Source organism: Dama dama, chromosome 9, assembly GCF_033118175.1.
Source record: "Dama dama isolate Ldn47 chromosome 9, ASM3311817v1, whole genome shotgun sequence".
NCBI lineage: Eukaryota > Metazoa > Chordata > Mammalia > Artiodactyla > Cervidae > Dama > Dama dama.
The window spans coordinates 89,538,072-89,563,610 of NC_083689.1; the positions used below are offsets into that span (position 1 = coordinate 89,538,072).

A 25,539-nucleotide genomic window follows, 5' to 3' on the forward strand; every position below is an offset into this window, starting at 1 on the left:
CAGAGTTATTATATTCTATATAAACATCTTTACTTTGCAACCACAATTCTATTGCAAGGTGCCAGTGAAAAAGAGGCTGGTCACTCTTTTTGACTGGTATAATGAGGTGGCTAGAGTTCCTTTCATAGCACTTAGAAAATACATGCAGTCACTAACCATTTCACAAGACAGTTACTATTACAGTTAGAATCAGATTCACAATAGTAAAATGCACTTTGTGTCAAAGCAATTCTCCACTGAGGACTGGTTAGAGAACTGGCAGAAAGCCTGATTCTACTTATTATACTGTCAGCATTTACATATAAAGGAATTTTATACAAAAGACACACATTCCTAAAATGTGAAGAAAAAGGGCTTTTCCCCAAAATGGTAACTACTGGACCTAGAACAGTCAGACATGTTTCAGACATACAATTTCCTTTAAGAATAGCTAGCCATATTCTGGGAAGGACATAATACTGCTGTTAAATTTAAATACTTGCATAATATTTAATAACACAACAAACAATGTGCCACATCTGTATATACTTCCTTTGTGCCAAACTTTATCACTGAGTTTGGTAACTTTCAGCCAAAGTCCAAACAGATGGCAATTTCAGTGACTTAACCTTATTTGTTTTTAAACAGCTATGTATCTGACTTGACCTAAAGAGCAGTGATATATACTGAAGTACCAACAAGAACTGTGAAATGTGTAGACTACCATGGCCAGTGTATCACATTTTGTCCACATTAGCCCTCATCAAGCCAGCACTTTGGTAATGGAAGGAGATGCACAAAGGTATACTCTGACAGACAGCCATGCTTTAGCTCAAACTAATCCCAAGATTTAGTGGCTCAGAAGCATAACCCAAAGCAAATCAGAGCCTCTGGTGGGACTCACAGGAGCATCTTTCCACGGTGAACTGCTGGCTAAATCTTAAGGCATGTACTTCAAGGTCACAGAGCATTCTGTGAAATACTAAAGTCCACCAGGCTCCACATGCTCCACCATAGCAAACATGCTAATGACGTGCACTAACTTCATGAAACTTTAAACACACCAATGTGACAAGAACAAGTCAGGAGTGATTTCAGTAACTGATAGCAAACAGATAGGACTATCTAAAAAGTTACTTTTAGCCATACACAAGAAAATCATGGAACCTAAGAAAAAAGAATGCACAACAAGCCTCAACTTCAACCTTCAAAAAGGCACAGCGGTAGACCCAGTGCCGTGGAATATACTGATGTAGATTTCAGAGACAATACCCCGGCTATTTCTATTTCCTGGAGAAATGTCAGAGGTACTTACATGAAGGAAGAACCGATCAGATTAGTCCTTGGGATATTTTCCTTTTTCTTAAGAGAGAGAGAAAGAGAGAGAGAAAAAAACAAAAAAACAAAAAACACAACAGTAATCTTTACTTCGTCCAGCCTTGAAGTGCTTCTCCACCTGATTCAAACATGCAGTGACGGCGACCCACACAGAACCTTCAAAGTCAATCCAATAGCAGCCCGAAGATGTCTGGGTGTACGCGTGTGCTCAAGTGTCTGACTGCGAGGAGAGCGAGCAGAGCTGGAGAAACGATGTGTGTGTGCGCGCGCGCGCGCGGGAGGAGCGCGCGCGGGGGGAGGCGCGCGCGGGACCGCGCATTCGCGCGCGCGCGCGCCGAGGCCGCTCGCTGCAGCGAGGTGGGGAGGAGGAGGAGGGAGGAGGAAGGGGAGGAGGAGAAGGAGAAAGTGGCTCTCGGCGGCCCGCCGGATTAAAAGTAACCAGACTCGTCCAGAAAACTGCGTCCAGGAAGGAAGTGACAGAAGACGAATGGGAAAAGGAGAGTCCGCTCACAGCCTTTGAAACATCGCGTCAAAAAGGCGAGGGGCGGGGGGAGTGGAAGGATATTGGGAGGGGAGGCGGGGGTGGCAGGGAAAAAGGAGCGCACGGCTTGGGGTTCTAAGAGGCCCATCCCATGAAGCGCCTCTTGCCTTCTTTTCCTTTATTTTATTTTGCCCTTGCCTTTGCGCGCGCTGCCTTTTTTCCCCCTCTCCCTCCCTCACAATCCCAAACCGTTGACTCCCTCTCTCGCCTCGCGAGCTGGAGAAATCATCAGTTTCACTCTTGCAAAAGGGGGGCGGGACCAGACCTCGGAGCAATTTTTTTTTTTTTTTTTAATAAAACAAACATCCAGCAGTTCCCTCCTCACCCCTCCAGTCTCAACTAGATTGATAAATTACTCCACTACACTACTTTAATTATGTATATGGTATGCAGAATAAATCACTGAACATCAGTACCTCAATCAAGCACTTTTAAATGATAATTGCATCTTGGGTGAATCAATCTTTCCATTCCTGACATTTTGCTAATTTTAGTTTTACGGTGGGGTAATGGCACATGCCATACGCAAACCTAATGACAATCCTTTATTGCTCCAGCTGAAGACGACAGCGCGAGCGGTGGCTCCCGGCTCTGGCTCTCTCCCGGCGCCGCCGAGGACGCTCGGAGAGCAGAGTCTCCGGCTGCGGCGCGCTCGCTTCCCCGGGGGACGCGGCGAGCCAGCCAGCGGGAAAGTCCTTCTAAAGTCGGGATCCTTCCTCTGACCAATAGGAGCGCGACCCTAATAGTTGCTCTTGTGACTTCCCCGCCCCCCTCCCCGTTTGGAGCCGCGTTAACCACTTCATTCTTCCACTGGTCTGAGCGCTCCTCCGTGACTCACGCGTAAAAAGCTCCGATCCAGGATGCCTGCACCACTTGATTCCAGCGCGCGATTTTCCTCCACGCCCTGAATACGCGGGGTTTCGGCCCCGAGAGGTTGGAGGGCTAGAAAGCGAGCCGAAACGCTTCTCAACTGGTAGTAATGTACAAAATGATAAACGCATGACCGGTATTTGAAATCTCGACTTCATCTCGGGGCCATGAACTTTCTAATCAGGTTGGAAATATTTACCGAGGCGGCAGCTTCCCCGGAGGTTCCCCGCCCCCCCTCCTCCCACAATCTCTCTTCCACACCTTAGACGGGATTTTCTCCAAGGCATTAACATGTAAACCAAACCAACTTCCCAAATGCATTAGGCTTCCCTATCCGATAGCTGATGACTTCACTTATCCTGAAGAGTTTCAGCTGCACAGGAAGCAGCAATAGAGACTGATAAGGAAGATACTCGTGCTAAGGTTTAAGCACAGCAAATACTTTTCCTTATCAAAAAAAAAAAAAAGGGTTAATATTCAAAATTTAGTAAAGGTTACTAGAATTGAGCACCTCCTCTCCCTGGCCAATTACACCACGCCCAATAAAGCCAAAGATAAAATATACCAACTAGTCCACAAACCCTGAAAAGATCAGATTACATGCCAGTAGAACTATGTACTATATAAAATGTTTAAACCAAATTAAAAATTTTTAATATCGTGAAAAGAAGGGAAAATACATTGGGGAAATTAAAATGTGGATGTACAAGAGTACACAATAACAGTATACTGAAATATCTAGCTAATTAAAGATATTTCCTCACTTAAAAAAAAATTCCTTTCAGCACCGTGTGTTTAACCCAATGACTAGATGCATTTCCCCTTAAGTTCTGCACCCTGCCTCTAGTCTATTTTAATACATGAGGGCAGTGTGAATCGGAAAGCCTCCTGCTTCATTGTAGGGCTATTTGATCTGAGTAGCTTTTCTCAGAAGAGTGGGTTCAATATTTAGGTGTCTGCCCTAAGGCTTCACTTGAAAGGGGAAGGTTGATCTTACAGGCAAGTACAACTAGCTCATCCCCATTATGACTATCAGCCCAGATAAGATGAATCTTTTGCTATTATTATAGGAGAGCATGGCAAACCGTCACAAAGCAAAAACCACCTGAAGTACTATTATTTCTTGCAGATTAATACCTACAATATATTTGTTGGCCTATTTGTTTTTCATCTGGCGAGTCTGTTACTACCATGAATTTAATAATATGGCAGAGATAATCTATATCAGGTTTTAATGTAAGGTACAACTTCTAAAAAAATCCAAAAATGTAAAGGTGCATTGACATTTTTGAGTATTAAGGAATGCCTACATACAGTGGTAAAAGGAAATTAATTTTTCCAGATTCACAAATGTCCTGACAAAACAAATTATTTGTGGGAACATTTATTTATTGCCATGATGTCTGAAATTAATGTAATGAAGTGTAACAGCTTATTTTACAGGATCAAATAGACATAGGCAATAGATGACTTTTACCACTGTACACTTTAGTTTTAGATTATTTTCCTTAAAAAAGAAATTATTTTTACCTTTTAACACTTTAAAGAATTATTTAATAACAAACATTGTAACAAACCCAAAACTATCAACAATAATACAAGCATTCAAAAGTAGGTATAACCCCACATTATGGATAATTTGAAAATAAGATCTGGATTGATCTTATTTGAAATTAAGATCTGGAAAATAAGACCACAATCGGCCTTTTAAAATATAGAATATTCCCCTCAGCAGATTTAGCTTCTTAATTATGTGTGACCTAAGTTAATATTAGCATGAGTTTCCTTCCCATGAGCCTTTACAGTTGAAGTGGAACAGAAGAGGTTGTGCAGAAATACACAATAGAAGAAAGCCATCTGAGATTTAAAATTATTTACTGGTAATCCACAGAGTGGTTAATCCAAGGCGTGCTTTGTGTTCATCTTCAAATGCTTCTGAATTTTTTCCCAAAATCATTCTCATTCTTGCCACCAAATGGTACTTTCCTAGGATCAAGATATTTTCTGGTGCAGGGAGGAGTCTGTCCTACGTGTTAACAGGCCTGGATTCTCTGGTTCAAGGTTTGTGCCTAACTAATTAGTGCGTCCTTTCTGGGCTTCAGTTTGCTTACACATTAAATAAGTTATCCAATCTATTCCAATTCTGTGATTGGAAAGTAGAAAATTCTTATATTCTTTAAGTGAATTGGAAGCTAGTGGCCTATCCTATTATGTAAAAGGTGATGATACTTCCTATAAGAGAAAATGATGTCTGGGATTGAGGTACTATTTAAACCAGCTCTCCCCTTCTTCCCGGTCACCAAATGTTCCTTTTTAAGTAAGTATCGTTAAAGTATCATGCTTTATTAAACATGTAAATATATATTAAGTTTTTTTCCCCCCAAAATAACTGTTTAGCAATATATTTAAATAAAGTGCCACAGAAGGTACAGAAAGCATGACCCTCAGGATTTAATTCTAGGGAAAACTCATTTCTAATTTCTGGTCAGGGTTGCCAGACCCTGACCCATCTTACTCCACCCTCCATTCCTTATTAATTTCCTAAATTAAATCAGCAGTCTACCTGTACTCTGGGGTCCGCCTGCTTTTAAGCTTGGCCTACGCTGGGTGTAGCTCTTGAAATGAGCTTTAAAAAATTATCTTAAAGTGGGTGGTTGCCACAGCAACCCACCCTAAAATGAAGAAAGTCTATAGATTAATCTACCCCTCAATATTATTCAACTGTGTAGTATCTGTTCTCCAGCCAGAATACTTTCAACACAAACATGATTAACACAGAAGTTCAGATATAAAAAGTAGTAGGATAGAAATTCCAAGCATATAAAAAATGTTATATCTTTTCCATAGTTACAGTAGATATGACATACATAACCTCCCTGAAATGGATTCATTGTAAAACAGACTAGTAAAGGTATGCCCTGAAAGGTGACATGTGAGCTTTAAGCAAAATGCTATGGTATTGCTATATAACAGATCACATAATGGTTATGTAACACTCATCACTTTTATACATGTTTACAATATAAGTACCTAATGACAAAAGAGTTTGGCAGTTTCACCTTTATGAATTAACTTTGTGATGGATGATAATAACAAATGTTAAGCACTCACCACATACACATACAGTCATTTGCCTTCCATTCTTCACTTCATCTCTTCATAGAAGTTACTTCACAGTTTGCAGCTCTTCTTTGGCACCTTAAAAATGCAAAAGTACAGGTAAATAATTTTAAAAAAATGTTAAAGAATGTTGATGTTAAAATACATTCAAACTAATTTCTGAAACTTCTAATCTGAAGAAACATTAATGTTAATTCTAATTTTAAACCAAATGAATGTGTATTGAATATAAAATAATTAAAATGACCATTAATTGTGACAATACTTATAACCTTTAACATAAATAGTTCCAAATAGCTAAATTTCAAAAATTCTTTAGGTACGGCTTTAGTTCATTGCATGGTATATACACCATATGGACTGCTTGTGATTGAGAAAATCTGCAATATAAAAAGGATTTGTTATTCCAAGCCAAGGTTTAATCATATCCTTTATCTCATATTTAAAGATCCAATATTTATCTTTATTTTAATATCTAATGAAGAATTACAAGGAAAAAAGTCAAATCCATCATATTCCAAGCTAACAAAATTTGTTTTGTTAGCTGAAGTTGCAACTAAAGTTGCTAAGAGGGCTTATTTTATATCCTTGAAGGCCAATTTTAATACTTTGGGATTAATGATGTGAATTTAGTCACAATGAATTCTATTACCAATAGTACCCAATCCTTCCAGTGTTTACCTGTACTGAGCTCAGACAAGTGCTCATGTATTCTGGTCTCTGAAGCCAGCTTTCAATGACTTTGAGCACACAAATGACCTTTCCCTTGGCTTCAGAATGGGTCTAGTCTTCCCAACTGTGGGACAATGAAGGTCAATAACCATTTTCCCATTTGTATTAGCAAGATTTTTTGTAGTTGAGAGTCATTAAGATTTATAAAGCCTCTAGATTTGGGTTGACATCCTTAAGATTGATTTTTAAGTTGCTTCACAGTCGAGGAGAAATGAAGAATTTTGACCACTTTTATTTGAGAGGTGTCATTTCAGTTTAGTCTTTTAGACTCAAGTCCACAGTGAGTTAGTCTCAACTTGGTAGTCAGTACTCGGTGACCTGGCGAATTCCCTTTCTTCAGCTCTGCTTGGTTTTTACAGCCTATTAAGTAAGAATCATAATACACATCTCCCAGGGCCTTTTCACCTTACAGAAATGCAATCTCCATGAAATAATGTCTGAGAGATATGTTAAGGCTTTTAAAAATGCCACTACAATTATGATACATTTCTTCCTTTTCCTGGCTCAGTATGCCCAAATAAGGCTTGATCACAAATTTGCTTGCGAATGTGTAGTTTATTAAAAAAGTATCCATATGCATGGCTAAATTTAATAGACTTTACCTTTTACTTACAAAATTGTTAAATGTTCTTCGGAACATTGATTCTATTCCATTTTTTGAAATATCACAGAAACCTTCAATTCAAAGAATGGATTTTCACACTTCCCCTTTTAACTTTTTTTTTTTTTCTTCTAGATACCCCTGTGCTCTTTAATTTTAAAAAGATCTTTACCGGGGGTAGGGATGGGGGGGTGAAAAATACCGCCCTGCGTTTTTGGTGCCCACTTCTTTGGGGAATGGCAAGAAGGGGACTGGGATTCGGTACCCAAGAGCCCGTTTTAAAGACCCAGACCCGGGACGCCTCTGGTTTCAGCAGTTCCCTCCGCGGAGTTATTGATTGCAGGCAGTCCCTCAGGTTGATCTGTGTGGAAAGTGAATCCTCGCCGGCTAGGCGTTCAGCAGAGGCGCAGCAGCCGCAAAGCCAGCCAATTATTGCCGGTCTTCCCCTCCAACCCCGCGCTCACGACCTACACACTCCTTGCTGGGTCGGTCTCCACTTCCCCCCCTAGCCGCGATCCCCCCCTGCGCGGACGGAGCCGAGGGGGCGGGGGGGGGGGGGGTCCCTCCCCGGGAGCGTTTCTAGAGCTCGGAGGCAGCTCGCAGGGGGTGAGTGCGCCACGTGCGAGCGCCCCGGGCGAGGAGGAGGCGGGCTCGGGCCCTTCTGGGGGCCTGCTGGGCCTGGGCGCGCGGAGGGGGAGCTCGGCGGGGCGTGCAGCGGGTGGCGTCTAACAGCGGGGCCTTCGGGCCTCGGGGCGGGGGGCGGTGGTCTTTGGGAGCGGGGTAGGCAGAGGGCCGGTGGCTGGGCGAGGAGGCCGCGTTTCGGGCTCCGGGGAATGGAGGAGGACGCAGACGCTGGTGGGGTGGGTTTTGCAATCGGGGGGCGGGGGGAGCGGTGGCGGCGTCAGTAGAGTTGCCCTGCTGGTCTGGGGTGGGGACCTGGAGGATATTTACCCTGGGTGGGCGAGAGGCAGCCCCGCAGACTTTTCGGGGCGCGCTCTGAGCCCCGCACCGGGCGAGCCAACCCACGCACGTGCACAAAGCGCTGGCACGCGGTCGGCGGCGCCGGCGGCCCGAGCGCTCCAGCCCCGGGTGAGCCGGGGAGAGCGACCGCGTGGTGCGCGCCGGCCGGGCCGCCGCCCCGTTCCCGCGCCAGCCCCGCCTGCTTTCTCACCTGGCACACAGACAGGAAAAGGACGGCGTCCCCGAGCTGGATTTTTTTTTTTTTTTTTTAACCTCACGTTCTCGGGGGTCCAAAGGACCGTTTTAAAAAATGACCAACCATTGGCTTTAGCAGGGAAGCTGCCTCAGTGGATGCGTTCGCATCTTGGCTAGAGAAAGGCCACCAGCTAGCTACAAGGAGAAATGGGATGCGAGGGAGAAAACGCACACACAAAATCTCCCAAATGTCCTTCCCCCTTTCTTGTCTCTTTACTGGTTTGCACGTGAGAACCGTGCGGGGATCGCTTGGCTAATTATCATCATGAAATGGAAATTGTGCTGTGTTTTGATCTGTCCGTGGAGCTCTGAGAAGATACGTGCTCCAAAGTCATGGTGGAGTGCCTGGGTGTTTCAATCAAAGGTGTCGAATGTTTATTTTGTCACGCCCTTGAAGCTATAAGCGGCTACCAATATGGCAGCCCCTGGCGCATGGGGTTCTTTCAGTTAATTAAACTTGTATAAAATTTAAAATCAGCTCCTCAGATATACTAGTCACATTTCAGGTGCTCACTAGTGGCTACCTTCCTTGACAGCCAGAGGTTGACCGTTTCCATCAGTACCGAAAGGTCTGTTAGAATGCGCTGCTGTGGAGTTTTAAGTGAATATTGGTAAGAGAAAGAGCCTGGTTTATGACACAAGTCAGATTTTAGGACACTCTTGGCATTTGTGTTTCTTGGCACTAGTGTGAAAAGTTGTAAAGTCAGAATTTCAGTATCTTCCTGCTGAAAGAGGTCTTAGGAAACACTTAACAGTAATTTTTTTACAGAGAAGGGAAGTTAGATGTGTGCCCCCAAATCATGACATCAATTTGGAAAGACGATAAGGTCACCTGACAAGGTATCGTACACTTTCTGCCAGACCAGGCCCATTGCCTGGAGTTGGTGAGGCAAATTAACTCTATAGAAAGGTGACCTGATGGAAGATTTTAGACAAGAATACCCTTTTACAAGAGAAAAATATTTCTAAGTATTGTTCCAAGAAGAAATTCCTTTTAATAAAGTGTGTGAGAATAAGTAGGGAATAACACTATCTCTCAAACTAAAAATGTATTATTGGCAGTGTCATGGATTACATATAATGCTTTTTTAAAGAGACTAATTGGTATAACATTGTGCTTAGTTGTACTTAAAAATTCTGAGGAAATGGAATTACCTTTTTAAAGTAATAGCTAAAAGCACTCTTAAGGTCAGGGAAGAAGGTATTACATAAAGTGAGAATTGTTAGCAAAGCATAATCTTTCTCAAATTCGATGAGGGTATTATCAAGTACATTGATTATGTCTTGGACTCATCACTAGCATGGCATTTGACTGGAAGTGTTTGTAACATGAACAAAACTTAATTACAAATTACAGTATTTGAGAGATGGAAGACAAAACATCATACAGATTTAGAGGCAAAGCACAAACTTTCTAACTTCAATGCTTTGGTTGGTTGGTTTTGCCATGATTATCCCCTATGTTTCTGTTATTTCAGGGTGAAATGTTGGTGTTAATTCTGGCCGTTTATGGTAATTAGCTTTTAAGTTAAGCTGACTCATTTGAAAAGACCCTGATGTTGGGAAAGATTGAAGGCAGGAGGAGAAGGGGACGACAGAGGATGAGATGGTTGGATGGCATTACTGACTCAATGGACATGGGTTTGGGTGGACTCCGGGAGTTGGTGATGGACAGCACCTGGTGTGCTGCGGTTCATGGGGTCACAGAGTTGGACACTACTGAGCAACTGAACTGAACTGAACTGAAGGACCCCTAAGATTTCAGATGAGTACTCATGAGTAATAGCTAATTTAAAAAAAAAAAAAAGTTTTTTAAAGCTTGAATCATCTCCCGAGCTGATGTGTATTTGAATTGTTGTCTTATTCTTTTATTAATTTACCATTTGCATGTGTTTCATGGTAGAAAGCATTCTTCCTATTCTTCTGAAATCTGATAGCCTAAGAGAATATCTTGTGAATTCTTCAAGTGCTTGCAGTGTACTAGAAACTTCAACCTCTCCATGGCTGACTACCGAAAAGGCTAGTCTGGCTAGGGAGAATGTATGTGACCAAAAGCTAGCTGGCTCTGTCCTATGGGAACTGTATAGTTATGCACAGCTTACTGAACTACCCTTTGCCTTAGTTTCCTCATGGATAAAATATGCAACAGAAAGTGCTACCCTCAAAACTTTGTTAGGAGCATTCAGCAAGAAGTTCAGTGTGAAGCACAGAGCTAGGAAAGTGGTCAGCTGCAGTAAAAGTTAGCCATTCTCCAGCAAAGAATTTCTACTTCTCCACCATTGGTTTCATTTTCCCCCATACCAGATAGTTGCACTAGAAAAAGTTGGAGAAGTAGGTTGTCAGAAGGCTGTGGATTAGTTCTGGATGAGCTCTTTTGGTGCGTTTTGCCTTCAAGAGATAGAGATCTCTTTAATCCTAAAAGTTCCTGACTCAGCGGCTATAGGTGGCTTTATATCCCTTCCACGGGCATCCTGAGAGATGGTTCCTTATGCTTGTTAGCTGTTTGGTTGTTGAAAAGACGCTGGAAACTCCAAGTCCATCCTCTTTTCACCCTGGTTGACCTTTTTATGCTATTGTCAGCCAAGAAAACATTGATATCTTCGGTCTCCCACTAGCTTGAATTCTTCAGGGCAGAGCCTGCTCAGATTATCTCCTGAGGTCATTCCAAATGTCTGACGGCCATCTATGGCAGCAGGGCTGGGCGGAGGCCTGCCGGGAAAGAGGAGTCCGTGGAATGTCTAATGGCGCCTTCTGTTCAAGCAGAAGAACTCCTCGAGGTAGTTCCTTGTTGGACTCATGATCAACTTTACAGCTATATCTAGGAGACTGTTTGCCACTTCTTGAAAAACAGAAACCATAGCATTTTGCATTTTTTGTTTGTTTCATAAAGTCCCACTTGGGATGTGTGTGATTCCTATTGATGTCATGATAGGTATAAATATAGACTACAGGAAAAAAGCAGACTAAAGATCATTAATAAACAGTTTATATCTGGTATTCATGTTAGCTGTCCTCATTAAGAACACCAAGTTAAGAGGTGAGATTCTTGAAAGGAGAGAATAAAGCTACCACATTACCTTGTTTCTTCTCTCTAGATAATTTTCCAAGTGATGGCTCTTTTACTTAGCTGAAAACTTACAAAGTTATTTCTAAACTATTTCATTTATAAGGTAAAATTTCAAACCAAACCAAACAATATAAAATTGTATTTTTTCAAGAAGGCAAGATCATGCATAGATATATATGTTTGCAATACTCACTAGATTGAAAAATAGAAAGATACGTAATTATATCTATATTTCAGTTTACTAGAGAGAATTATTTTGCATTATTTGGGATGCAGTCTCTCTATTTTGGAATATGATGAGAACTAAAAGTAAAAGCAATAAAACTTTGAAATTTAAGTTAGTGATTAAAACCAGTTTGTTTTTACCAGTGTATACTAGTTCATTAGGGCTCACTAGTGCCCTGGTGGCTTAGTGGTAAAGAATCTGCCTGCCAGTGCAAGACACGTGTTCAATCCCTGGGTCGGGAAGATCCCCTGGACGAGGAAATGGCAAGCCACTCCAATATTCTTGCCTGGGAAATCCCATGCACATAGGAGCTTAACAGGCTACAGAGTCACAAAAAGAGTCAGACATGACTTAGTGACTAAATAACAACCACTAGTTCATTGAGTCAAAGATCTAAGCCAAAGAGGTCTGATTTCTTATTGAAAATTTTCAAAATGAATTTGTAACTAAATATTTCTATATCAATAATATTCAGATTTGTAATACAAATGTATTTGTAGTATACGTACAAAAATATTCCTGTCTTTTTAGAATGTGGGTGGGGCTTCCCTCATAGCTCAGTTGGTAAAGAATCTGCCCACAACGTAGGAGACCCCGGTTTGATCCCTGATTGGGAAGATCTCCTGGAGAAGGGAAAGGCTACCCACCCCAGTATTCTGGCCTGGAGAATTCCATGGACTGTGTAGTCCATAGGGTCGCGAAGAGTCGGACACGACTGAGCAACTTTCACTTGAAATGTGGGTTGAAATAAGTAAGTTCACAGTACATAATGGCCACTCACTACTTATCAGTGTTGGATCAATACTGAATTAACTCCTTTATAAACTTTTTATCTAAATAACAGTCTCTTAGAAGGTACTACTATTCTCCCACTTTATACATGTTTAAAACTAAAGCTTAGACAGGTAATGTTACCTGCCTCAAGTCACATAACTCCTAAGTGCCAGACAAAGGATGTGAAACTATGTTGGTTTGTTTCCAATAGATGTCCTTAGCTACAGTGCTTACTGCTTCATTATACTTGTAAACCTTTGCTCACTTACAGGGATGATGAGAGCAGGGCGTGATATAATCGACACTTTTTCCCAACCAGAAAATATTTTACAAATGTGTATCTAACCCTGTGTCATCCTCTTCAGGGTAGAGGCCTTAGGAGGTTATTTGCTTATTTCAGTGATGAAGGCTCAACAGAAATATCCTTAGGAATTTGCTCTGCAGTCTTAACAGTCTGATTGTTAGCAAATCATTATCATTAAGGATGAATTTGTTGCTGAAACTAAATCCAAACCAAATGTAATGAATAAGGTGCTTGATAGAAACTATGATGTGATTATAAAGCAGCAGATTATTTGATATATGATATTGGTGTCCTAAATTGACGTTAATCGCAGATTCAAAAGGGAAATTTCAAGCGTGTCCCTTATATAAATGTGGTATAGCCTTTAAGGAGACATTTTGGTGAGTAACACTCATGAAAGGTCTGATAATTTTTTAAAAAGTCAGTTTCACTAATGAAAAGTTGTGCATCATGGTAGGAACATTATGGGAAATACCTTTTTGGAGAATGTACAACAGACAGGAAAGAGTAAATCAGAGACCCTGGGTTAGAATCCAGGCTCAGACACTGAATAACCATCTGACCTTAATTTTCTAAATGTCCTCGTTGTAAAATGGGGAAAGTGATGGGGACTTCCTGGATGAGAACAGGGAATTTTGCTGACAAGAGTACATGAAACTGTATTTCCGTAGCCACTTAGTGCTTGGCATATAGAAAATCCTCAATAAATGTTAGCTATCATTATACTGTTCACTTTCAAGGACTATCCCATATTCCTGAAAAACATCTCAGTGTCCGTTATCTTAAAATTTTAGAAGACCACTTCTTTTCTGTCAGCTTCCATGTTTCAAAGCAGTTTTATTTCATATTAGAGCATTTCATATTTGAAATAAATATAGAACATATTTGGGCTTCCCAGGTGGCGCTATAAAGAACCTGCTTACTAATGCAGGAGACATAAGAGATGTGGGATTCAGTCTCTGTCTGGGTGGGAAAGATCCCATGGAGGAGGGCATGGCGACCCACTCCAGTATTCTTGCCTGGAGAATCCCATGGACAGAGGAGCCTGACAGGCTACAGTCCGTGGGATCAGAAAGGATTTGACACAACTGAAGTGACTTAGCACACATGCATAAGACATATTTATGACCATATGTTGATGAAACCTATATACATTATATCAAGAAGTCTTACATTTTGGGATGACCAATTTATATTATCCTCATCAGTGTTCCATGTAATATTCTTCTCGAAGACTTTTTTTTTGTAGTCATGTGACTTTAGCAGACTTATGAAAATAATTATATATCCATTTGCCCAGAGTAAGGCTACATCGGGCTTCCCTCATAGCTCAGTCAGTAAAGAATCTGTCTGTGATGCAGGAGACCTGGGTTCGATTCCTGGGTCGGGAAGATCCCCTGGAGAAGGAAATGGAAAATCCCACGGACAGAGGAGCCTGGCGGTCTACAGTCCACTAGGTCGCAAGAGTCAGACACAACTTAGCAACTAAACCACCACCACCACCAAGGCTACATCGGAATAATCAGACATTTTCTAAATTGCTTATTGATGACATGATCTTACTCTGCAATTTAAGAAAACTTGGCATTGATATGTAGAGTATTATACTATTAAGTATTTTTATAAGTATTTTTATATAAGTATTTATTATACTATTAAGTATTTATTATAGATATGCTTCCTGTTCAAGCTGAATTTTTAAGTCCTTTCAGATCAATACTCTCTGCGTGGTGTAGGCAGTAGGTGAGGCGGCTGAGGCTTGTCTCTGTCTCCCTGCTTCCCTCCACTCCCCTTCAGCCTGTCCTCCTCTGCCCTCTGACATGCTCCACTCACCCAGTAGCCATGCTTCAAATCAGTAACAGCCCTTTGCTGAGCGCCCCTGTCCCCTCACGGCTCTCCCTGATGTGACCCACGAGGTCCTCTCCTTTCCTAAAAGCCTCCGGGATTCTCCTGGCCTGTGTTCTGCCAGAGGGGCTGGCACTCCAAACCCACTCCCTCAGTGACGCAGTAACAATGCGTTGCTACTCCTTTCAATGAACTTCTCTTCCAGAGTTTTCTGCACAAGGGTTCAAAATCCAAAGGAGTATCTGTGATGCCTGAGGTTCCACAGATGCCCTGCCGCGTTGGTCTGGAGATGTTTCGGGGAGGAGACTCTGAACACATCTCCCGGTTTGTTTGCTGACAGAGACGTGTCCTGGGTGCAGGTCAGCGGGCAGCCTGGCTCTCACTTGAGGAAGAAATGCTACTGTTTTCGAAAAGGTGGGAATTGAAAAACACGTTCTCTGTCGGCAGAATATCCTGATGCTTGAGAATTTGTCTGCTTACTATTTAAAATAAAAAACCAGCGCTGTCTGGGTCCTGCAGTTCTGGTCGCCTCTTCTGTCCCCTCTCTGCACACGGGCGCTGTGTGTGCTGCGACCACAGCCTCCTCTGTCGTTCTTGGTCTCGCCCTGGGCGCACTCCCTTTTGTTCCCACTCCAACAGCTCCCAGAGCTGTAATTAGCGATTATTCTTCCAGAAACATCTTGAAGGAGGTATAAGAACCCTGTGTTAAGAACAATGTTGCTTCCTGGATGAAAGGAAGAATTTGATAGGGCTGGGGAGAGGTATAAGGTTGGAGGGGAAAATGCACTCTGCCCTTTCCTCTGCGAAATCCCTGATAAAGCCTCTTCCTATGTGCAGAGGTGGGGCACATAAATTCAATATTTCTCAAGCTTGTATAGCGCTAAACCTGTAAATATGGAGCATCTATATCAAATCAGATCACTTTATTCAGAAAGGAAATATTTTAAGTAAAAGATTTTAACACTACTTAAAGTGGGGCAGTAACAAACATTCCACAGTTTTTTGTGTTCCTTTTGGCCCCTTTAAAAATGGCTAAATAGCCAATCAATAGATATACTCCCAACTTTTTAATTTCCTTCCCTTTCTTACTTTCCTTTTGCCTTTCCTTCATCTTTTCTGCTCCATCTTTTTATTTTCAGTTGTTGATTTTTTGTCTTCAGTTATAAACTCCGTAAAACGCCCTACCATGGCTGGCTATTAATCAGATTTTTTTCATTGCTTTGGAAAACTACATTTTTTTGTTTCAGAACCATAGGATTTCATTAATAATATTTTCTATTTATCTGAATCACTCCAAAATAAAATAATGCTAACCAAGCTGCTCATTTCCTAAACAACCTGTGATGTATACTATAGGCAATATGGTCATAGAAGAATTTCTATGATTATTTTTATTAATCACTGTAATTGCTCTTTGATTACAATGATGATTAACTCACAGCAAATAAATCACATGCTTATCTTGTTTATCTGGTATTTGTGAAGGATTTGTGTTCATCCATCCACATGTCCTCACCTCACTGTTACGTAGCTGTGAGGTTCTAGTTTGTGTAGCCTATGGCAACAAAAATGACTCAGACATGGGAGAATAAAGCCTGTGGTTTCCTTACATCATAGCTAGGCTGTAACCTCTTCAACTTCCTAGGTCAGTGATGATTAACTGAGTATTCCAAAACGTGAATGTCTGTGTCTACACATTCGTAGTAACCACCGTCTGTGCTGTTGTTTATGACTTCCTAAAGAGTCAGTTCAAGCCATTTTTCATATTTCAAGCTATACTATCAGGTGCCTGAAACTTAAGTAGAGCTTGAGAATGACTTTTGGCATATTCACTAGTATGGTAAATTTCATCATTTGCCAATGCACATAAAAATAATTAAACTACTTAAGCACAATTATATCAGATAGTAAATAGCAATGGGCTTGTAACATCTGTACCTGTTTCCATATGTTCACTTTGATCATTCGGATCTTGAGATCCCTAAGTTCTAGTTTTCTTGCTACCATAGAGCAGGAGAATTGACCCTCTTTAAGAAGAGAAGGCTGTGGTAAGGACTGAACAATTTAGTGAAGAGAAAGCTGTGGTAAGGACTGAACAATTTAGTGCAGAGAACAGCTTAGCAGAATACCCAGATTTTTGGGCCCCACCTCAGGCCCACTGGGCCTCAATTGCAGGAATCAGCATTTTGACTAGCTCCTCCAGTATCTCTTATGTACATTTTTGTTTGCAAGCTACTGCTTGAATGTGCATGCGTGCTCAGTCGCGTCCGACTCTTTGTGACCCCATGAGCTGTAGCCCGTCAGGCTCCTCTGTCCATGAAATTTTCCAGGCAAGAATATTGGAGTGGGTTGCCGTTTCCTTCTCCAGGGACTGCTTGAATGTAGGGGTGAACATAAAATCTGTGAAGTCCTAATCCCATAACCTTACCTTTTCTCCATTATTCATTCCTGGCCTCCCAACTTCTCTTAACAAGTTTTATGAAACGTTTAAGTTAATGAATGCCTTTCAAAATGGTGAAAATGAGAGTTCAAAATGGTACAGATTTTTTCCGTCACCTGTCTTGGTTCATATTATAAACAAACAAAAAAAACATGCCACATATATTCTACCCATGATAGTTAGAAAACTGGTTGAGCCATGTGTGGACCTAATTGTCCTCCGTTTCTGTACACTTCTTCATCTTAACTTATCGAAGGGGAAGTGCTTATTTTTCTTGGGTGGAATATGTTCCTGGGATCCCAGAATCTCAGCAAAACCGGTAAAATGAGCTCTGGCTCCAGGAACCTCTACCTTTAGTGACAACTGGCTGGCAAACACATGCCTTCTTCAGTGACCACCAGTTGCTATGAGCCCAGATTCCCTACACGCAGGGCCAGCGTTGTTCTTGATCACATTAAGAAATGTGACTTTTCCTGAAAGAAGCTTTCAATCAATACAAATGTCCCTTACTTCCTCCCAATTACCTCTGTGCCGAGCCATCAGGAGAACCCTTCACAACATGGGCTTCCGAGGCCACACAGGGATCCACATTCCCAGGCTTTTAACCTCTCTTCATACCCAGCTGCTGCCATTAGCCTCTCTTGGACACAGATATTTTTAACACTTCAAATAGGGGGGCCTTTACCGGGCCTTTACCACGCCTGTTTCTTGTACCAGTGTTTTTCTGACAAACAGACATATTCATGTGCTGGCTTACATTTTTTTTTTTCCATTAAAAAAAAGTCTCCCTATTGTATAGCACAGGGAACTATATTCAGTATCTTGTTATAACCTATAATGGAAAAGAATCTTTCAGATTCTTCTTCAAAGAATATATGTATATATATATATATATATATGTATTTATAACTGAATCACTTTGCTATACACTTTTAACTAACAGAACATTGTAAGTCAACTATACTTCAATTAAAAAAAAAAAGAATAGGAAAAACAGTGTCCTATTTTATAATACTGTAAACGTTAAATGAACATTAAGTCCTTTGTGTCAATTCAGGCCTATAGAATACACTGAAAAATTCAAAGCTATGTGTGATAATATCATCCCTGGGTAAGACCTTGCATGTTTTGTTACCAGGGTACCCAAGTGGGAAAAATATAGCCAACTGAACAGTAGTGTATTACAGAGTGATTTTGTTTTGTCTGCTGATTTCATAGGTTAATACTGTTGTTTTAATTATTTGGAATGCTGACATTGTGGGCTACTCACAGCAATAGGGAGAGGGCAGGGCAAGCCATTGCTGACAGGAACCCACCAATATGGCCTAGAATCCTTTTGGGATGTGCAGCAGAGGAAACCCCTTCTGTTTAAAAACTAAAACTTCCTTTCCTGCGATTTACACATAGCCCAGCAATGTCTCATCCATTCCAGTGACAAAATTACTAAGCAGTGAGAGACAGCTCAGCTGCCTGCTTCTGCTCTGGTGGACAACAGTCTTCAGCTCTACAGAGAAAACATTTATGATCCTTCAAAGGCAGACGAGGGACAAATCATTCACCCTCACTAACAGCCCTTTGAGATGCAGGGGAATGATTGAATTTATTTGAAAGTCTTGTGATTTTGCATATTTTGCTTTGACATCCCTGTCTTTCCCAATTCTTAGGAATGGATATTATTTACTGATTATTTTGCTTGCAATTGATTTGCATACTGTTATTGCATATTGTTAAATGGTTTGCTGATTAATGACTAATGTTGATTTGGACTAAATGTAATAGAATAAGCAAATTCATTTGTAAATTTAGATATATAATTTAGTTGCTAAATGATATCATAGAGCTGTTGGAGATTATTTTAGACTAATTCCTTGCAGGGAAACCCTGTCCATAGTTTCCTCCCATATCTGATAACAATGTTTTAAGTTCCCCCCCACCAACTCCTTTTTAAAAAATTTCATTTCCATGTTTGGATTTTAAAGCAGACACTTCTCAAAGGCAAATATTTCTCCAAAGCCCAGGGTTAACATAAATTATTTTACATTTAGAACATGGTAGATATATTCTAAACAATTTCTATTCTGAAGGGTCAGAAAACATTTGACTATATCCCCATGTCCTTGAATCAGTGTATTGTGCAGTATTATAAAAACTCATAGCATTATGACTTTTTATTAATATAATTAGATGAATAAATACAAAACACTCATGTTAATGCAGGATTATTGAGTTATAGAATTTCTTAGCTGTTAGAAAACACTTGCTGATGAGACCTCTTGGGTCCAGAGAAGTTTAGTAATTAACACACATACACACACACCATCTAGTCAGTTGTTGAGCCAGCTATATGAACCGTTTAATATATTCTTCTTTTGAGTATTCTATTATACATATGCTTATACTTTGGTATATTTGGTATTTTTAATTATCCCCTAATAAATAAGAAATTTTCAACCTGAACTTTTCATTTCTACATTCATCTTCTCAACATTTACGCTGCCATTGATTATATTTTACTTCTGCTATTTCATAAGCACCATAAATATTTTCAGTTTAGAAATCATTTTAAATAATAAAGAGAATCTAAAAAATTTATACCACAGATATCTTAATGTATTTATGCTATTTTATTAAATTACATTTTACTATGCTCTGATAAAACTGTATCTCTCTAGTAAGGTATTAAATTTGGTAACTGAAAATCATTCTCCAAAGGAATGTAAGTCACATTAATTTTTCATGTATACTTTTTTAACTTATAGTTTGACAGTCCACATGTTCAAGTCTAACAGAAGAAAACAAAAATCAGTGGATATGAAGTTATGAGACAGACTCAAGTCTACATCTACATCCTCAGGTTGGTGACCTTGGATGAATTTCATTTTTGTGCTTCTGTTTCATTTTCTTTAAAATGAGTAGTTGGAAGCTTCAGAGACTCTTTCAAAGATTTCATGGGCTTAAAAGAAGATTTGATTGAAAGATATGCCTGGCCATTATTACCTCACAGCTCAGTTTATTCATGGACACATACTTGTTACATACATCTGAAGTTTCCTTAAGGAAATGAACTCTTTGTGGGTGTGATACTTGGCCATTGAGAGAAGTGGAATAAATAAGAAAAAGAAGGGGGAACAAGTTAGTGACAAAGGAGCCATGGTAAGCAATTAAAATGATTCCTCTTTTACTTCTTTATATCTACAGTCTAGTTATTCCTATTGGAAAACCTACTGGCACCAGGTATGATCAACAGGGATGAGTAATATGTAATTTTTATCTTTACTGGGTTACATTTGGCCCACAGACAGTTGACAGCTGTCAGTCAGGTGGCTGGTCAATGAGGAGATACATATAAAGCTGCCAAAGTATTTTTGTTTCTTTAAATACTTACAAGTAAACCATTTTAGCTGGAAACTTCTTTGTCCTGTAATTAAATATATTGATATTTGGAATATGACTTATTGAAGTTATTTGCTTGGAGAACCAAGATTTTCCCTATGACCATATAAGGTAAACAAAATGTTTTTCAAATGTCTTTCTGAAAGGGGAAAATAATTATTTTTTCTCCACTAAAAACTTTGTATCCTTAAGATACAAAGATATATTGCAAATAATGCTTAAAGTACATGTATTTTAAAATTAAAGTTTTAGGGCATATATGAGTCATTGCAACTTTAAGCCAAGTTTCTGACTAAGACTGATTAAAAGAAACCATCCCCATACATTGTGGGGAAAAGAAACCATCCCCATACATTGTGGGGAGTTGGCATAGGTATTTTTCTGACATGAAAGTTGAAGGTTTATCAGAAAGGACAAACATGTAGTTGCATGTTGAACTAGGAGTTAAAACTTTTTCTCATAATTAAAAGAATTTATCATAGAATTTTAGATTAAGCCAATAATTTAGGGCAGGGTTAAAAAGATAAATTTTAGTTATGTAGAAATATTTGGGCTATACCTAACAATGTTTCTCATAGGTTCAGTCACACTTAAATAATTCACTAAAGTCATAAAAAATAATTTGGAAGAAGTTTTTGTATTGCTTATACTTGGTGTTAATGACAAGTATTATTATAATTATAGCCAATTGTATTGCATATAAAAATTTAATAAATACAATTCTGAAGTTGACTTAAAAATATATGTTCAGTTTTGCAGTAGTCATCTTTCAAATTGAGTCCTTTCTTTCAAATATAGTATTTAACAGACCAGATAAAAAAAAATTATCAAATACATGGAGTGCATATTCATTCTTTAAGAGGCTAAGGAAGTTATCTAAAATTTTCAGTGACCATGGTTACTCAGGTGCCAAAATCAATATGATGAAGTTGATAAAATATTACATAAAAAGAGCAGTTTGAAACCGCAATAAATACATGAATTTTTTAAAAAAATAAAATGCACTTTACTTTTCTGAACCACATTCTACATGTAATAATTTATAATGAAAATCATATCTGAGTTTTGAGATTGCAAAATATTGTTTCATTAAAATGTAGATAAGACTATGTTTTAAAAACATTAGGTTTTTTTTGGTGGGGTGAATAATTTCTGGTAATTTTTTAAACCACACATATTTCATAATTAAACAGCAATTAATTTGAAAGAGAATGATACATATAAATTTGTGACATACCTGTGTCATCATTGACCTGAAAATTGTTTTAGATATAGTGGTCATTTAAAAATATCAGACCTTGTTATTTTCCCACTGTGTGAGAATGTGTTAAGCATATAGATTGAAAATTATTTATGGGATCATCAGAGTAAAACAGTTGTCTTATAGTATTAATTTATACTGGTAGGAGCATTTCTCTTCTTAAGCACCACCAGTTCTACCCCCCACAGCCCAGAAAATTGATTTTATGCATAATAATTTATAGCATTCTTGATATATGTATGCTGTGCATCTTTTACATTCATTAGTCCATGTTGCTTGCAAATATGGAATTTGGTTATTAAAGTGGTTTCATATGTTTACTATGTATAGTCCCTAGCTTTAAGCTCCTTACTTGCTTAAATAAATGTTTTCAATTTGCTATAATACAACAATTTGTAGAGAAATGCTGTGAAGCATAGTTAAAAGAATGAGTCCTTGAAATAGAATCACTTTTTAAAAATATGTCCTAACATGTGGTCTCATTTTTCCATATTTTGCATTAATTAAGATCCTCTTCTGAAAAAAATATTTTTGCCTAAACTTTTGAATTCATAAAGTAAAAATACCAAGTATATAAAAGTGCTAATTTTGGAAATCAGTGACGTAAAAACATGCTTTAGTAGTGTATTGTTTATTCTGAAAACTTTCCTCTAAAGAAACTCTTTGTAATGAGAAAATGTTGCCATTCCTATTTGTTAAATGTTCTGTGCAATACATGTTTTAAAAATTTATTAAAAATAAAATTAATTTCATATTCTCTCTAATCATATTCCTGTCACATGCACACATAAAATATTCTAGCCCATGAAACTTTTGAAAAGAGCATGTACCATTTCACATTTTAGTTTGGAGAGTTATTGAAAAATAACATTTTATTTAGAATGACTAGATTATGACAGAATTAGATTAAAAGGCGTCGAAATGATATTTATGTATTTATTTGAATAGTCTCCTATCATATATATAATTAATTCTTCATCTTTCAGATACTGAAGAGAGTAGTGAGCAAGAACAACATTAAAAATATAAAGTATTTTCTTAAAAAAAACTTTGTTCTTTCCTCTAACAAACTGTCAAATGGTAACAGCGCTACTTTCTACGCCAGGAAAACCCACTGTTGGGTTAGTTGGCTCTGATTCCAATGGTCTCATCAGCTTTCTGAACGTAGGTACCTCAGCAGTGCCTCTTCCAAGATAACAAAATGAACTTTTAGAGATTAAAAAAATACATTTTGGCAATTGAAACTCACCAGCGCCTTTCTGCTTCTCCAGGAAGTTGTACCCGTCAGCACCTGCTGAGGGCTTTGTTGTCCAAACTCTGACAGGTAAAAAAATTCCTGTAGAATAAAGCCAGACCAGCTGGCTTTGAAGAGAAACCCCCCAGTTTGGGCTGCGTTGCCTGCTCTCCTTTTCTATGAAGACCCAGGCTTTCCCCCCTTGATCGTCAGGCCGTAAGATGCGTGATCCCTGTGCACAAGTGTCTGGCAGGCCGAGGAGCACCTGTTTCTGTCACTCTGGGGTAAATTTAGCTGTAAAGGTATCACTGACAACCAGACCTTTGTCAGAGCTGGCAAAAGAACACAGAGCTGCTGCCCTCCCCTCCCCGCCTCCGAGCCCCTTCGCTGCTCGTTCAGATGGAAAATGTCAAATCGGAAGTCTATCCAAAATCATTCCTGAAAAAATGAGATTGCTTTCATATGGTAAAAAGTAAGTTTCCTTATTTCGCATAGACTTCAAAATTACATTTCCAAGAATAATCTTGGAACAAGACGAGTTTTTGTTCAATTAATTGTGGCTGGAAACTTTTTAATGGAAAGCTAGCACACACTTACTTCATTTCGGGTTATTAAATCGCGTGAAGCGTTCAAGTGAGTTGCCATTCTTTGCTGTAGCTCATTTGTTCTTTTTGATCCAAAGAAATATTAGACGGTTAAAACTCATCACATAGGAGGGATTGATCATGCCACCAAAATTAGAAAGCATGTAGTCCTGAGAGACTGAATGTCAAAATTGTATACTCATAGCACTTAAACGATTGGGACTCAAGGATCCCACTACAATATTTAAAATGGCAGCTAAGGAAACCCTGAAGTGTTTAGGAGTCGGCTAAAGCTAGAGTTCTCTTACTCTTTGACTACGGTAAGGACATTTATCCTTTATGTGAATTTTTTAGATTAACTTCTTTATTGATGCTTCAAGAACAATTCTTTTTGAAGGAAAAGAGAGAGGCAGGCAGTGTTCATTGATACATCTGACATCAATATAGTAGTCAAGATATATAAAGCAGCCCAAGGAGTAATGTGCTTAGCCATGGCATTCAGAGTTTCTGCTTTAATAATTGTGATTCCTTCAGCGGTGTTAAAAAGAATTGTGCAAAGTACCTGTTCTACTGTGTTATTGCTGTTTACAAGGGTTGGGTGTGACGAGAAAAATAAATCTAGGTCAAAATCAAAAGTGCTTTGTAAAATAAACAAAGTTCTTATTTACTTACTATGTATAAACAGCCACTCACCAAGCCTCATTTCTCCACAGGGCACCACTTTCAGATAAAAACATAGACCTGAATGGCATCATCCAGTATCCAAGGAAACCATGTAAGTACCTCTCTCACTGTGTACTTCTCTTATTCAGAGTTTAAAAGCTTAGCTGAGTACTGAATAAGTGAGTGTTTTTATTTAATAATTATATGGAAGGCACTTTTTAGGAGCTTGCTAAAAAGAAACAGGTTCTTGATTGTTATGTGCATCATAACAAAACCATTATGTTTTGATCATATTTCATAAAATTATGTGTTTAGTCACAACCTCTCCATCAATTCTCATTCTTAGGTACAAAACAGCTACTCAAAAGTTCTAATGAATTGAGAGTTTCCAACTTTTCAAAGACCCATTAGTGTCTGAGAGACAGTATTTCAGAGGCCTTGTGCCAGGAGTAGTTACCTAATTGTAATAAAACTTCTTAAGTTTTAAAAATTAAGAAAAATGACTTGGAAAATTGGTATTTTGTTGGTAAACATTTGTAGCAGTTTATTTGGTTTCGGACTTGCTTGGGAAGTGTGCAAGGGAACAAAGAGATGTTAAGTATTTAGATGACCCAAAGAATCTTGAAAGCAAGTGTAATTTCCAAAATACAAAACTCTGTTTGCAGAATGGTTTGGGAGGTTGGCATAGCATTTTTATTCTTTCTTTTTTTTTGCCCCCAGGCTGAGGTATATTCTGTGGTTAATTTCAAGGTGCTAAGTAATTTTTTAGGAACTATGGAATCTTCTATGGAAATTTAGTTTCACAACAACGTGCTCTTCTGGTGAAAGATTCATTTCTAAAATAATTGGATTATTCTATCAAGTATTTCTTTACCTGGACTTTATTATGTTTTTCATATATGACCTATCTACTTTTAAAATCAAACTGTTTTTAATACTAAGTGATTATTCATTACACTTTACTTTTTGATGAAAATACTTAAAAGTATGTTCATGTAATTACAGACCTCCTTTCTTACCACGTGGATCAACTACATGGTTTAACCAGTCTTTTAAACACAGATGTATTACTTTTCTCAAGGTTTTCAGGAGTTGTGTTTAAATGCAGCTGGTTTAGCCCTGTGATTTGGGAGTTTTTCATATTGTTTGTATTTACTTTTGTTACTGTTATATTTCTATCTTTGCTCTGTAACATGGTTCACTGCTAAGCATGAGTAACAGAGATGATCTCACTAACATTTTTCTCCACTAAATTAGACAAACCCTTCACCTGGTCGGAAGACCTGGCTAGGCTGTGAGGTTTTTGTTTAATGCTGGTTCTGAACTTCCCTAGTGTGGAGTTGGAGGCCTGA

General features: G+C 39.0%; 1 protein-coding gene and 1 long non-coding RNA gene across 11 annotated transcripts in view; one reads left to right on the top strand and one right to left on the bottom strand.

Moving 5' to 3' along the window:
* MEF2C (myocyte enhancer factor 2C) overlaps positions 1-1,553 on the bottom strand; it is a 149,949-nt gene extending 148,396 nt beyond the window's left edge. For 3 of the 8 annotated variants that reach the window (XM_061151985.1, XM_061151980.1, XM_061151981.1), the window contains exon 1: positions 1,295-1,551. The gene's annotated coding sequence lies outside the window, so the exon portion shown is untranslated. Of the gene's footprint in view, positions 1-1,294 lie in introns of all 8 variants that reach the window. The other 5 variants (XM_061151986.1, XM_061151987.1, XM_061151983.1 and 2 more) reach the window with 3 other exon arrangements.
* Positions 1,554-7,531: 5,978 nt separating this feature from the next.
* The window catches only part of LOC133061495 (uncharacterized), a 171,897-nt gene continuing 153,889 nt past the window's right edge, over positions 7,532-25,539 (top strand). The window contains exons 1-3 of one of the 3 annotated variants that reach the window (XR_009694001.1): positions 7,532-7,666; positions 19,812-19,906; positions 24,238-24,299. This is a non-coding gene — a long non-coding RNA (uncharacterized LOC133061495). Of the gene's footprint in view, positions 7,788-14,957; positions 15,027-19,811; positions 19,907-24,237; positions 24,300-25,539 lie in introns of those variants that run through there. The other 2 variants (XR_009693999.1, XR_009694000.1) reach the window with 2 other exon arrangements.